We start from the raw sequence: 12090 nt of genomic DNA on the forward strand, positions 1-12090 counted from the left end.
CACAGTCAGAGATCAGGCATAGTTTGGGCTGCTACTGTCATATGATCAAGCAGTGACTCAGCTGGTGGAGATGATACCTCTACCTTGGGACATGTGGCCTGAGATCGAGGATGCCAGGATGGATGCTGAGTATATAGCATATTGGGTAGAGCATCCATTCCCACGATTGACAGATCCAAGAGAGGCACTGGAGGGAGATGGTGGTGGTGACGAGGATGATGGTGGAGGCGAGGGGGGCCGAGGCCGACGGAGGAGGAGAGGAGTAGTTGGAGAGAGGCGAGTTGCACCTCGGAGGGAGGGTGGAGAGGAGAGGTAGGCTCAGGTGGTGAGGGGTCACGATGGATTGCCTTTACAGGTGCTAGTAGCACAGGGTCCCAGGCAGGTGTAGATATGGGGACAGGGACAGAGATAGGTATCAGTACAGGCACAGGGGCAGGTACAGGGGCAGGCACCCGCAGAGGAGGAGCCACAGGCAGGGGCAGAGGCAGAGGGGGTTGACCCAGTGGAGGCTAAGCTATTAGATCTGAGGGAGATTTGCCAGGGCCAGGCAGATGAGATCCAAGATCTGCAGAGGGAGAGGGATTGGCTCAAGACTAGGCTCAGGGATACTGAGCGAGAGCGGGATCAGGCTATCTAGCGCTACACAGAGGTTGAGACAGCACTGAGGGCTGGGAGGCAGGCAGAAGAGGACACAAGGGCCGGATATGCTTATGTCCTATGGGTAGGAGAGGAGATAGCCTACTGGAGGGACCTCTACTATGGTGCAGTGCCAGCAGATCGGCGGGCGAGGAGCTTCCATAGACCGTCGCATACAACGACAGCTATGGGAGGGAGCCGGAGGAGACAGGCATCGAGTGTGGGGTCATGGGTCCTCCACCACCACTAGATAGAGGAGATAGGAGGGATGATCCTGGGGCGGGTCCTTCAGGGGCTCAGATTCCACCGAGGCCAGGCGGCTCTGAGGGAGGGAGTTCATCATAGCCTTAGAGGGCTCCCTTTGTATCAGTTTTGTACCATTTTTGTATTGTAGACACTTGCGGGTGCTTGTAGCCATATGATTTTGACATCATTGTATTATGACACTTTATGATTATATATGAGATGATTCATCTTTGCGGCATCTATATGCATGTGTACCTATGTGATGAGATATTCTAATGTGATGTTTGTTTTATGCCATGCATGCAAATATGTACATGAGGCAATCTAATATATTTTTGTTCTTTTATGTTTTAAAATGTTATGCATGGTGCAAATGTGAATGTATGAAGTGCAGATGAATATGATAATGCAAATGTAAATTGTGCTAACAAGTGTTGTGTGCAGGATGTGATGCAGTTGTGATATCTATATGTATGTATGAAATACTTATATGTGGTAATGCAGGTGAAACTACATGAGATGCAAATATATTTGGTGTGTCATTATACTCAGTCATGTGATAGCAGGCTATGCGGACTCGAAAAGGATGATGGAAGTCAATCAAGAAAGGGGGATGGAAGATAGAAGATACGAAAGTGAAAGAGCTTCTTGTGCGTTATCATCATTGAGCTTTATTATGGCTAGTAGGTTATGACAATCGAGGCATATGTTGGACCCAGAAATTCATTGTACCTGTTTACATGGAGATAAGACAGTCACAAACAACGAATGCCCCAGTTCACACTAGACTCACAGTATCCTCATATCCTTGGACAAGTCATAGCATTACTAAGAGACAATCCACAGACAGCAAATACAAATAGGTGACGATACCCCATCCTTGCCTTTCTAGTCAAAGACATCCTGGAGATAGAATCTCTAGTCAAAGACATCCCGGAAAAGCTAAAAGACATGTCACCAAAAAAGATGAAATCAAAAGAAAACCAAGACTCGACACCAACATCCACTGTAGTCCTCAAGTTTAGTGTCTCTTGTCACTTGTATAAGTCTTATTTGATTGTGGTCACAATGTTTACTTTCACAGAAAGGATAGATAGCACTGAACCATAATGTTGTCTGAGTTTATTGAAAGATTTGATTTGTTGAAGCCCATTGTTGCTGCTGTGTCTCATCTGAAACTGATTGAATCCATGAAATTGATACTTTATTGCGGAGAAGATGAAACTTTATTGTGGATCTGTGATGCAAATGTTGCTTTATTGCGGATTGTGTGCGGATAAACTGAAGGAAGCTGGAAGAAACTGTACTCCTCGAAACATGTGATGTTCTCAGTTCCACACCCATTACTAGATGTAGGATTTTGCCTTAGCCACAGATAGGATCTGATTTATTATGGATGGAAAGGGATGAAAAGGGAGGTTTATTATGAATGGCTAACCAATCTTAGGGAGATCAATAACAAGCCATGATGGGAATGGGTAAGTTTATTATGAACGAATAGGTTGTGAGTGTGTGCAAAGTGAAATGATGAAAGAGAATCCTGAAGGAGGGAGGAGCAATGTCTCTACGCATGGCGCTGGTGACCCAGTTTTCACCATGGTACTTGCCCAGGGCACCACCGAAGTGGTTTTCACCTTTGGACAAAATTATTTCTCTTCACTTTTTTCAATTTTTCAATGTTTTTTTGTGTCACAAGGCGCCCGTTTGCCAAGTTTTCACTAAGTAACGATTTTTTTGTTTTATAATTTTTTTTTTTGTATTTTTGAATTTAGGATACCCTGAAGAGCTATGTGTAGAACCTGCGAAGGTGCATGCTGTTGATAGGATCCTCCAAAGGTTCACCTTCTATAGTTGAGAGCTGATATGCACCAGATCCATATGCTACTATAATGATGTAAGGACCAAGCCAATTTGGTTCGAACTTGCCCTTCTTCTCTCTGTCTTGTTGATTTTTAGGATTTTCTCTGAGAACTAAGTCACCTACCTCAAATGTGCGAAGCTTGACCTTGTGATTGTAGTTGCGACTCATTCGTTGTTGGTAAGCTTTGAGATGACTAAAAGCAATTTGTCTTCGTTCATCTAGTAGTTCCAGCTCTTATAAGCGAGAGACCCTGTAGTCTTCATCACTGATGATGTTTTGCAAAGAGACCCGTAAAGAGGGTAGCTCAACCTCAATAGGCAAGATGGCTTCAGAACCATAGACTAGTGAATAGGGTGTAGCTCCTATAGGTGTACGGACACTTGTGTGGTAGGCCCAAAGTGCAGGATTAAGTTGGATATGCCAATTACGACCAGCATCGTTGACTGTCTTCTTTAGGATTTTAAAGATTGTTTTGTTAGACGCCTCAGCTTGGCCATTACCTTGGGGGTAATATGGTGTGGAGAAATGATGGGAGATATGGAAGCAGTCACAGAGTTCGTGAACATCCTGATTTTTGAAGGGACGCCCGTTATCAGTGATAATGGAAACAGGAATATCGTATCGACAAATGATATAGTTAAGGATGAATGTAGCAATCTATTTTCTAGTAACTTGTGTGAGAGACACGGCTTCAATCCATTTTGTAAAATACTCTGTGCCCGTGATAATGAATTTATGACCATTGGAAGAAGGAGGGTGAATCTTGCCTATGAGATCGAGTCCCCATTGACAAAAGGGCCAAGGAGACGCAAGTGGTTGAAGTTCTTGTGCTGGTGCATGTATGAGGTCTCCATGAATTTGACATTGCTTACATTTATTGACAAACTGATATGAGTCTTTCTCCATATTGGTCCAGTAATATCCAGTCCTGATGAGTTTCTTGGCCAAGGTAGGACCACTAGCATGTGGACCACATATCCCTTCATGCACTTCCCGTAACGCAATCTGAGCTTCGTCACTTTCTAAACATCTAAGAAGAGTGCCATCTAGACCTCGCCGGTATAGGATATCAGCTAAAATGACATATCGAGAGGATTGGCGAAAGAAAGTGCGATGTTGGTTATTTGATAGATCAGAAGGTAAAGTATTGTCACGTAGGTATGTGAAAATGGAACCATATAACTGGGATTCGGGACCGACAACGCATAGCATCTCAGTAGGCATGATCTCATATGAAGGGACCAAAAGGTTATCCACCAAGAACTCATAGCGGGTCTCGTTTGGAGGTAGATCGATCAGTGAAGCAATTGTAGCCATGGCATCTACGGCACGATTCTGCTCTCTTGGTATCTGTTCAAAGTCTATCTTTGTGAAATGTTGTTTCAGACCATCCACCATTTGTTTATAAGGTGTTAACTTTTCATCTTTTGTTTGGTAATCATCAGTTGCTTGATGGATGACAAGTTGGGAGTCCCCAAAAACACGAAGCTCTTGGATCTTCCATTGAACTGCAATTCGTAATCCTGTTGTTAATGCCTCATACTCCGCTATATTGTTAGTGCAAGGAAATGATAAGCGGTATGATTTTGGTATAGAATCCCCTTGAGGAGTTATAAAGAGGATGCCAGCTCTTGCCCCATGCTATGTGTATGAGCCGTTGAAGTACAGTTGCTATGGCTTTGCATGTGACATTGTCAAAATGGATTCATCTAGAAATTCTGAACTTAGAGGAACATCATCTATCATGGGAGCATCTGCTAATTGATCTGCGATGGCTTGTCCTTTTATTGCTTTTCTATCCACATACTCAATGTCAAATTCACTCAGTATCATTACCCATTTGGCTAGTCGCCCAGTAAGTGTTGCCTTATTGAGAAGGTATTTCAATGGATCTATCCTTGCAACTAACTTTGTCTTATGAGTAAGCATGTAATGTCGTAATTTCTATGAAGCAAAGACCATAGTGAGGCAGGTGTGCTCAATTGGTGTGTAGTTTAGATCATATCCCACCAATGTGCGACTAATATAATATATTGCTTTTTCCCTGCCTTCAGCAATTTGTTGCGCTAAGAGTGCCCCCAATGCTATTGGAGTAGCTGAAATGTATAATAACAGTGGTTGATCTGGAACTGGTGGCATCAGAACTGGCAGATTTAGAAGATAATCTCTGAGCGTCTGGAAAGCCTGTTGACAGTTGTCATCCCATTTGAATTTGATGTTTTTATGTAACAGGTGTTGAAACGGATTACACTTATCTGCCAGCTATGCTATAAATCTTCGGATGGACTGGAGTCTGCCTTGTAAGGATCGAAGTTGACTGATATTTCTTGGTGGTTGCATTTCCAAGATAGCTTTGAATTTTGCTGGATCCGCTTCAATTCCTCTCTTGGATACAATGAATCCTAGGAGCTTCCCAGAGGTTACTCCAAAGACACATTTCTTAGGGTTTAATCTTACTTTGTATTTTTCCAACCGATCAAAGGCAACTGAAAGTATGTCCAAATGTGTATTTCTATCTATTGATTTGACCAAGAGGTCGTCAACATAATCTTCCATAGTTACATGCATGAGATCATGAAAGATAGTAGTCATGGCTCTTTGAAATGTAGCACCTGCATTCTTTAACCTGAAAGGCATGACATTCCAGCAGAAAGTTCCCCATGGACAAGTAAATGATGTTTTGTGTTGATCCTCAGGTGCGATTCTTATTTGATTATAGCTAGAGAATCCATCCATTAATGATAGCATTTCATGACCTGCTGTGAGATCAACAATCAAGTCAATGTTTGGTAATGGGAAGTCATCCTTTGGACAAGCTTTGTTGATGTCTCTGAAATCTGTGCAAATTTTGATGTTGCGATATGGTTTATTGACAGGTACCAAGTTGGAGATCCATTCAGGATAATCAATTGGGCATATGAATCCGACATCGAGTAATTTCTCAAGTTCTGCTTTGACTAGTAATGCCACTTGTGGATGCATTTTTCTTAATTTCTGTTTTACTGGTTTTGCCCCCGGTTTGACTGTCAGATGATGCATTACCAAATCTGGATCCAATCCAGGCATATCAGCGTATGACCAGGCAAAGTTGATTTGTTTCTTTTTGAAGAAACTTATGAATTTTGACCTTTCAGACTCTACCAGTGATTGAGCTAGGAATATGTGGTGTGGAACCTCTTCTGTACTGATGTTCGTTTTGATAGTCTCCTCTACCAACATGGATGATTTTTCCTCATATGATGATGGGAGAATGTCGAGCCTTCCATCTTCGGGTGCCTCAGAGAGGTTTTCACCCTCAGATACATCCTTTCTTTTTACTTTTTTGGGGTCAGATAGCGCCACAGTGTGGTTTTCGCCATAAGACCCTTGATTTGTTCTTATTTTCACATTTTTGCGACTGGAAGGTCCGACACCCTCACCAAAATATGCCATGCTATTGAGTTCTATAGTGTATCCCGCTTTATGATCTCAAGGGGGAAGATCATCTCGTATGCCTAGATAGTCAATAAAAGCTTTATCGTTTTGGAATGTATCCAACTATGTAGGTCCTTCATGATCCGAGTCAATGAGTTGGTGGTGAACAAGGGGAAGGGCATTAATGTCTTCGAAGTTAGCGGGGCTAAGAGTGAAGATGTGGTTATATTCGGGTATGTCAAGGTAATTATTGAGGTCATCGATGGCACTCTCCTCATCAGTCTCGATCGCGAACGAATCCAAATTATCATCACTAGTAGCGCATTCCGGAACAGGTGTTCTCATCCTATGTGATTTCAACCTAGAACCTTGAGACAAGGACTGTGTAGACTCCTCATGGGTTGTTTCCTGACCAACTCTGAATTTGTTATAAAACTCCTCCTCTTCTGTGGGTTCACCTGGCTCTCTGAATGTCTCGGTGAGCTCATAGTCACTGGAAGACTTGTCGGAACCCCATTTCCATTCGTTGGAATCTGTGGAATAGCGATTCTCTTATTGAATTTTGGCAGCTTTGATTTGTAAGGCTTCTTCTGTCCTTTGGGTGTGGACCTTGGAAGTTAAGAAACCAAGTCCTTTCGAGTGTTCCTTCTTGAAAGTCAATTCAGGTTGTAAAGGTTCAATGATGCCTTCCTTTCGTAACCCCAGAGGGCTTTTTCCATCATACCCAAATTTTTGTAGAATTTTGAAGCCTTTGCCATATTTCTCACATGGTAGATTGACGTGATCTTGTGTTTCCTCTTCATTGTCTCTGAAAAGCATTTGGTATAAATCTTCCTCTTCTAGTTCACCCCATCTTTGAAAGGTAGTAGGGTCCCATTTGAGCATCATGATGGAGATTTTCTTGTTAGGATGTGGTCTTCCATATTCTTTTGGGGAACTCATGACTTGTCTTAAGTACATGGTCTGATTGAAAGTATATTCCCCCATGCCTTTGTCCTGAAACTTGCCTCTAATCTCACCTTGTTTGGATGTCAAAGGTTTTAATGACTCAGGATCAATGTATGCCGACGAAGGAACAGCTTCCCGATTACTAGGAATGATGGTCTTAGTCTTTGATTTCAGGTTATTGCAATATATGAATGGATTAGGATCACCGTTAACTGTTACTTCCACTCCATTATGAGGAAAATTAATGCATTGGTGATATGTGGATGGGACTGCCCTCATTTCATGGATCCAAGGACGTCCTAACAATATGTTATAAGTGAGATTTAAATCCAGGACTTGACAGACCACATCCTTTGTAACTGGCCCAACTCTGAGAGGTAAGATGACTGTACCCTTGGATGAACGCTCTTCATCATCATATGCCTTAATGGTGATCTTGTTTGTAGAATTCATAGCTTTATCAGAATATCCCAATTGTGTGATAGTGCTTAATGTGCAAATGTTCAGACCTGCTCCTCCATCTATCAGGACTCATTTTATTCGATGTTTGTGTATGAAGGCTTCAATGTGTAATGGCACATTATGCAGCTGACTTATAGAGGTGTCATCAGCTTCTATGAAAGTAAGTGAATGTGGAATGGAAAGGTATCCCACCATGGCTTGAAACTGGTCCACGTTTAGATCAGTAGGAACAGCAGTATCTCTCAGGATTTTATCAAGAATGGCTTTATGTGTGGGAGATATGCATAATAGTTCAAGGATTGAAATGAGCGCGGGTGTCTTCCCTAACTGTTCTACAAGGTCATACTCAGGTTTGGTTGATGAAGAAGCTGTGTTTTTATTTGGAGCACCTTGCAAAGTGATTTTACCTCGGTGGGTTGTAAGATGACATTCAGATGTAGGTTCAGAAGAAGATCCAACACCTTTTAGGACAATCTTGGGTCTCTAGGTAGAATTCTCAGATGCTTTGTCCTTGATGATAATGGTAGAGACATAATTGTCCATCGAGATGTGATTGATTATTGAATCATAGTTGTAAGATGCTCTGGTATAGTTGGTTGTTGAATGATAATGGTAGAGACATAATTGTCATGTTTTGGGAACGGTTCCTTAAACATCTCATGTTCTTGATTGGATGAATGTCCCTCAATCTCAATATCACCTCTATCAATGAGATCCTATATGATGTTCTTCAGTCGATGACAATTTCCTATCTTATGACCCTTTCTCTTATGAAATTCATAATACTCATCATCATTCCACCAATTTGGTTTGACCTTTGGTTCATATGGCGGGAAATCTGGAATTGTGATCACCTTGTTTGCCACTAACTTCTTGAAAACTGGCTCAAGTGGTTCTCCCAACGGAGTGTACTTCCTTCGTGATTTGGAAGTTGTTTGAGTATTCACTTGATTGTTTGTAGAACTTGATCCCAAAAAGATGACTTTGGGTCGCACTGTGTTGGCATCAACAACACCATCATTGACCGTGTTCTTGTTTTTATTCCAAAATCTTGGCTTGTCTTTTCCTTTAAAGTCATCTTTGTTTTCCTTGAATATTTTGATAACTCCTTGTTCAATTAGGACCTTTTCTGTCGCTAAGCCTTTTTCAATGACGTCCTTGAAGGTGGAAAAACAAGCTTTCCTTAGATCATAGCCAATGTCTTTGTTAACATTTTGTGTGAACATTTCTACCATTTGTTTTTGTGGAATTTCACAAGAGCATCTGCTGGCTAGATTTCTCCATCTTTGTAAAAATGATGCAAAAGATTCTCCCTCTTTTTGCTTAGTATTGCACAAAGTAGTGACTGATATGTCTATCTCTATGTTGTAGGAGAAATGTTGAATAAATGCCTCTGCTAAGTCACCCCATGACTTAATTCCAGGTGGAAGTTGGGAGAACCATTCCATAGCTTGATCACCTAAGCTTTGTGGGAATAATCTCATCAAATATGTCTCTTCTACTGCTACCTCAATGCAAGCTGTGAAAAATTGTCTTATGTGTGTCTTAGGATCCCCTTTTCCTCTATACTTATCAAATTTAGGCGTCACAAAGTGTGTAGGAAAAGGAGGCATTGGAATTCTCTTGTCAAATGGATAAGGACATATGTCTCTCATTGTGTATGTTGGCTTCAGTGTATTTATGTCCTCCATTTTCTTTTGTAAGTCCCTGATTTGTTGCTCCAAACTGCTCTTAGGTGGAGATCGACCTCTTGGACCATATCCTATGTTTGAGGTACCCATTGGAGGAGGTGCATGTTGCATGTATGGATGATATTGATCATACACATGTTCATATGGAGGACGTCTATAATGATGCTGCGTATATGGACCACTTGGTATAGATTCATGTTGAGGAACACCATATCTATTTTGTGCATGTATACCATATTTTACAGGCATGTCATGTTCCATTGTGTTGCCCCCAAATTTGACATGAGGTTTCCTTGTGTCCAAATTTTGAGCATGCCTTTGAACATCCAATTGTTTTGGTGGTTGATCCTTAGCATTAGTATGTGATTGAGCATATTTGTTTGCATAAGACTTCCATAATGCTCTACGAAGGTAAGTATCATATGTTTGACCATGTGTATGTGGGACCTCTAGTTTTTGAAGCAAAGCTGATGGTGATTCTGGTACCATGTGTGGTCTTCTATTTCCTCCACTATTAGGTCTCCTTTGATCCATATTGGAGTGAGGTTGTTGCAAAGGTCTATGTTCCATTATTTGAAACATGTCAAAATCATGAGGTATCTTGGCTCCACTTTGTGCCACCATTTGTAAGAAGTATTGTCTATCCCTCCTCATTATTTCCTCAACTAATCGATTGAAATGGGGATTCATAATGGATTCTTCCACATCTGCTGAATGCACTGAAAAGTTGTCCACATTGTCATTGTGTGTAGCATTGTTGTTTATAGTGTCCATGTTCTCAACATTTGGAATGTTTCTATAGACATCCATGTCAGGTAATGTATTATGATCAGAATTGAAAAAGATATCATTGTCATACTCATAAGAACTCATGTTTGTGGACTCTTGAGCCTCTTTAGTTTCTCTCCTAGATTTTTGAAGACGGGTTTCAACCATGAACTAGGTATTGACCAAGATGTGTGAGACTAGATGAAAAATGGAAAGAGTATGGAAGACCAAGAGTTGAATGGAATGTAAATGAGTCTGAAGTGTACTTGCAATGTCCAAAGTGTAAGACCAAGTATGTATGTAGTAGAGTAGGTGTGACTTCCAAAGAGAGGATAGTTTCTCTTGATGAGGTAAGTTAACCTTGACTCTAAGTAAAACCAAATGAGACCCAAAGGTAAGAAACCTTGATGAGGGACCACTTAGAAAAGTGTTGTTGTATGTAGTGTGTTGACAAAGTATGATGAGGACGAGCAAGTGACCTTTTGACTCAAGTTTAGACAAATGTGAATGCAATGAGAGATGCAAAGCAATGATTGACTTTGTGAGACCCAAGGACAGGTTGAACGCTAAATAAAACCCTAGAGAGATGACCTAGGAAGCTCAAGAATTCTGAAACTGACTGTGTTGTTTGCTGGACTGTAATAGTTTTTCAATTCTAGACACAGACGCGCTTGTATACTTCACAGATGCGGTTTCCCGACACAGACGCACTTATGAGATTTTTTTGTTTGCCAAATGCAATGTTGACTGTTGGAACACAGACGCGATTCTATCCTTCACAGACGCGGCTAGATAAAACCGACGCTATTATGCCTGACACAGACGCGTTTCTACAAATTTTGTGTAATTTTTCCAATCTGTGAAGTTGTGACCAAATCTGAATGTTTGACTGATTTTTGTGACAAGAGGACACAATGTTGATAAGGACTCAATGTTTGCAAGTGTTTAGACTCAAAATGACTCCAAGAAAAGTGTGTTGTTTGATGTGAAAATGTTTTGCATACACTTGAAGACACAAAAGACACAATGTTTTGTTGTTTGGTCTTGAATGTTTTGAATGTTTAAAATAAGTCAAGCACAATTCTTATGGCTGGCCAAGACAATAGTTGTTGATCCCACATGGGGTTTTACCCCCGAGGCTACGCTATTCAGAGTGGATACTTAGATGCTTGACCTCACTGGCTCCACCCTCGGCACTCACTTCTCGGGTCAGCCAAGCATCAGTCCCCACGAAAACTCCCTGTGGCAAACTTTGTATCTCTACTAAGAACCGTATGTGTGTGGGCTGCTACCAGAGGTCCGACCTCCTGCCCCAAAAACTAGAAGGATTTGGGCTTATAAAATAAAAAGGTGCTAGTAAGGGCATCCGCTCGTGTGGCCATACATGCGGCACTTTCAGCTCTGTGAATACAGAAGGCTCCCAGCTGGTAGGGGTTACGCCCTACAAATGATCAAATAAATTTGATCAAACGGGTTTATGGGGAGACATAGTGTCGGTATGAACTAATCAGCACACGTTATTCATAGTTTTCACAATGAATACATTTATTTATAGTGGTTTGGAAGAAGATGGCTTTTCTTTTGCTACCACTTGGGTCGTTCTCTTCTCACTAGTAGTCCTAATGACCACACGGGAAGACAGGCCCTCTAAAGATTAAACAAAAAGAGCCTATTGCTCAAGACACAAAAGACTATGATTCAATTTTAGTGCACCAATGGAAGTGTTTGCTAGTCTATGAAAACAAGGCACACAATAAAAATCCAAAAACCCTCACCAAGGACCTGCACCAAAGATTTGTTAGTAGGTTGGGTTGTTTCAAATGATCACCCCTTCCTGCAAGCACACAAGTTAGGTAAATTTTAAAACCCAAAAGACTTTGTGAAAATAGGGGCCTTCAACCAAACGATTTTGCTTCCAAGACAAGCTGCACCAATTTTGTTAGCTAGATCTGAAAATGTTAGTCCAAAATAAACCAGATCTGAAACCCTAAATGCAAAATCCGAAAACTGAATCAATGAAAAATGCGAAATTTCGAAACTGGTGAACACAGACGCGGTTACCCT

Source organism: Cryptomeria japonica, chromosome 8 (assembly GCF_030272615.1).
Source record: "Cryptomeria japonica chromosome 8, Sugi_1.0, whole genome shotgun sequence".
NCBI lineage: Eukaryota > Viridiplantae > Streptophyta > Pinopsida > Cupressales > Cupressaceae > Cryptomeria > Cryptomeria japonica.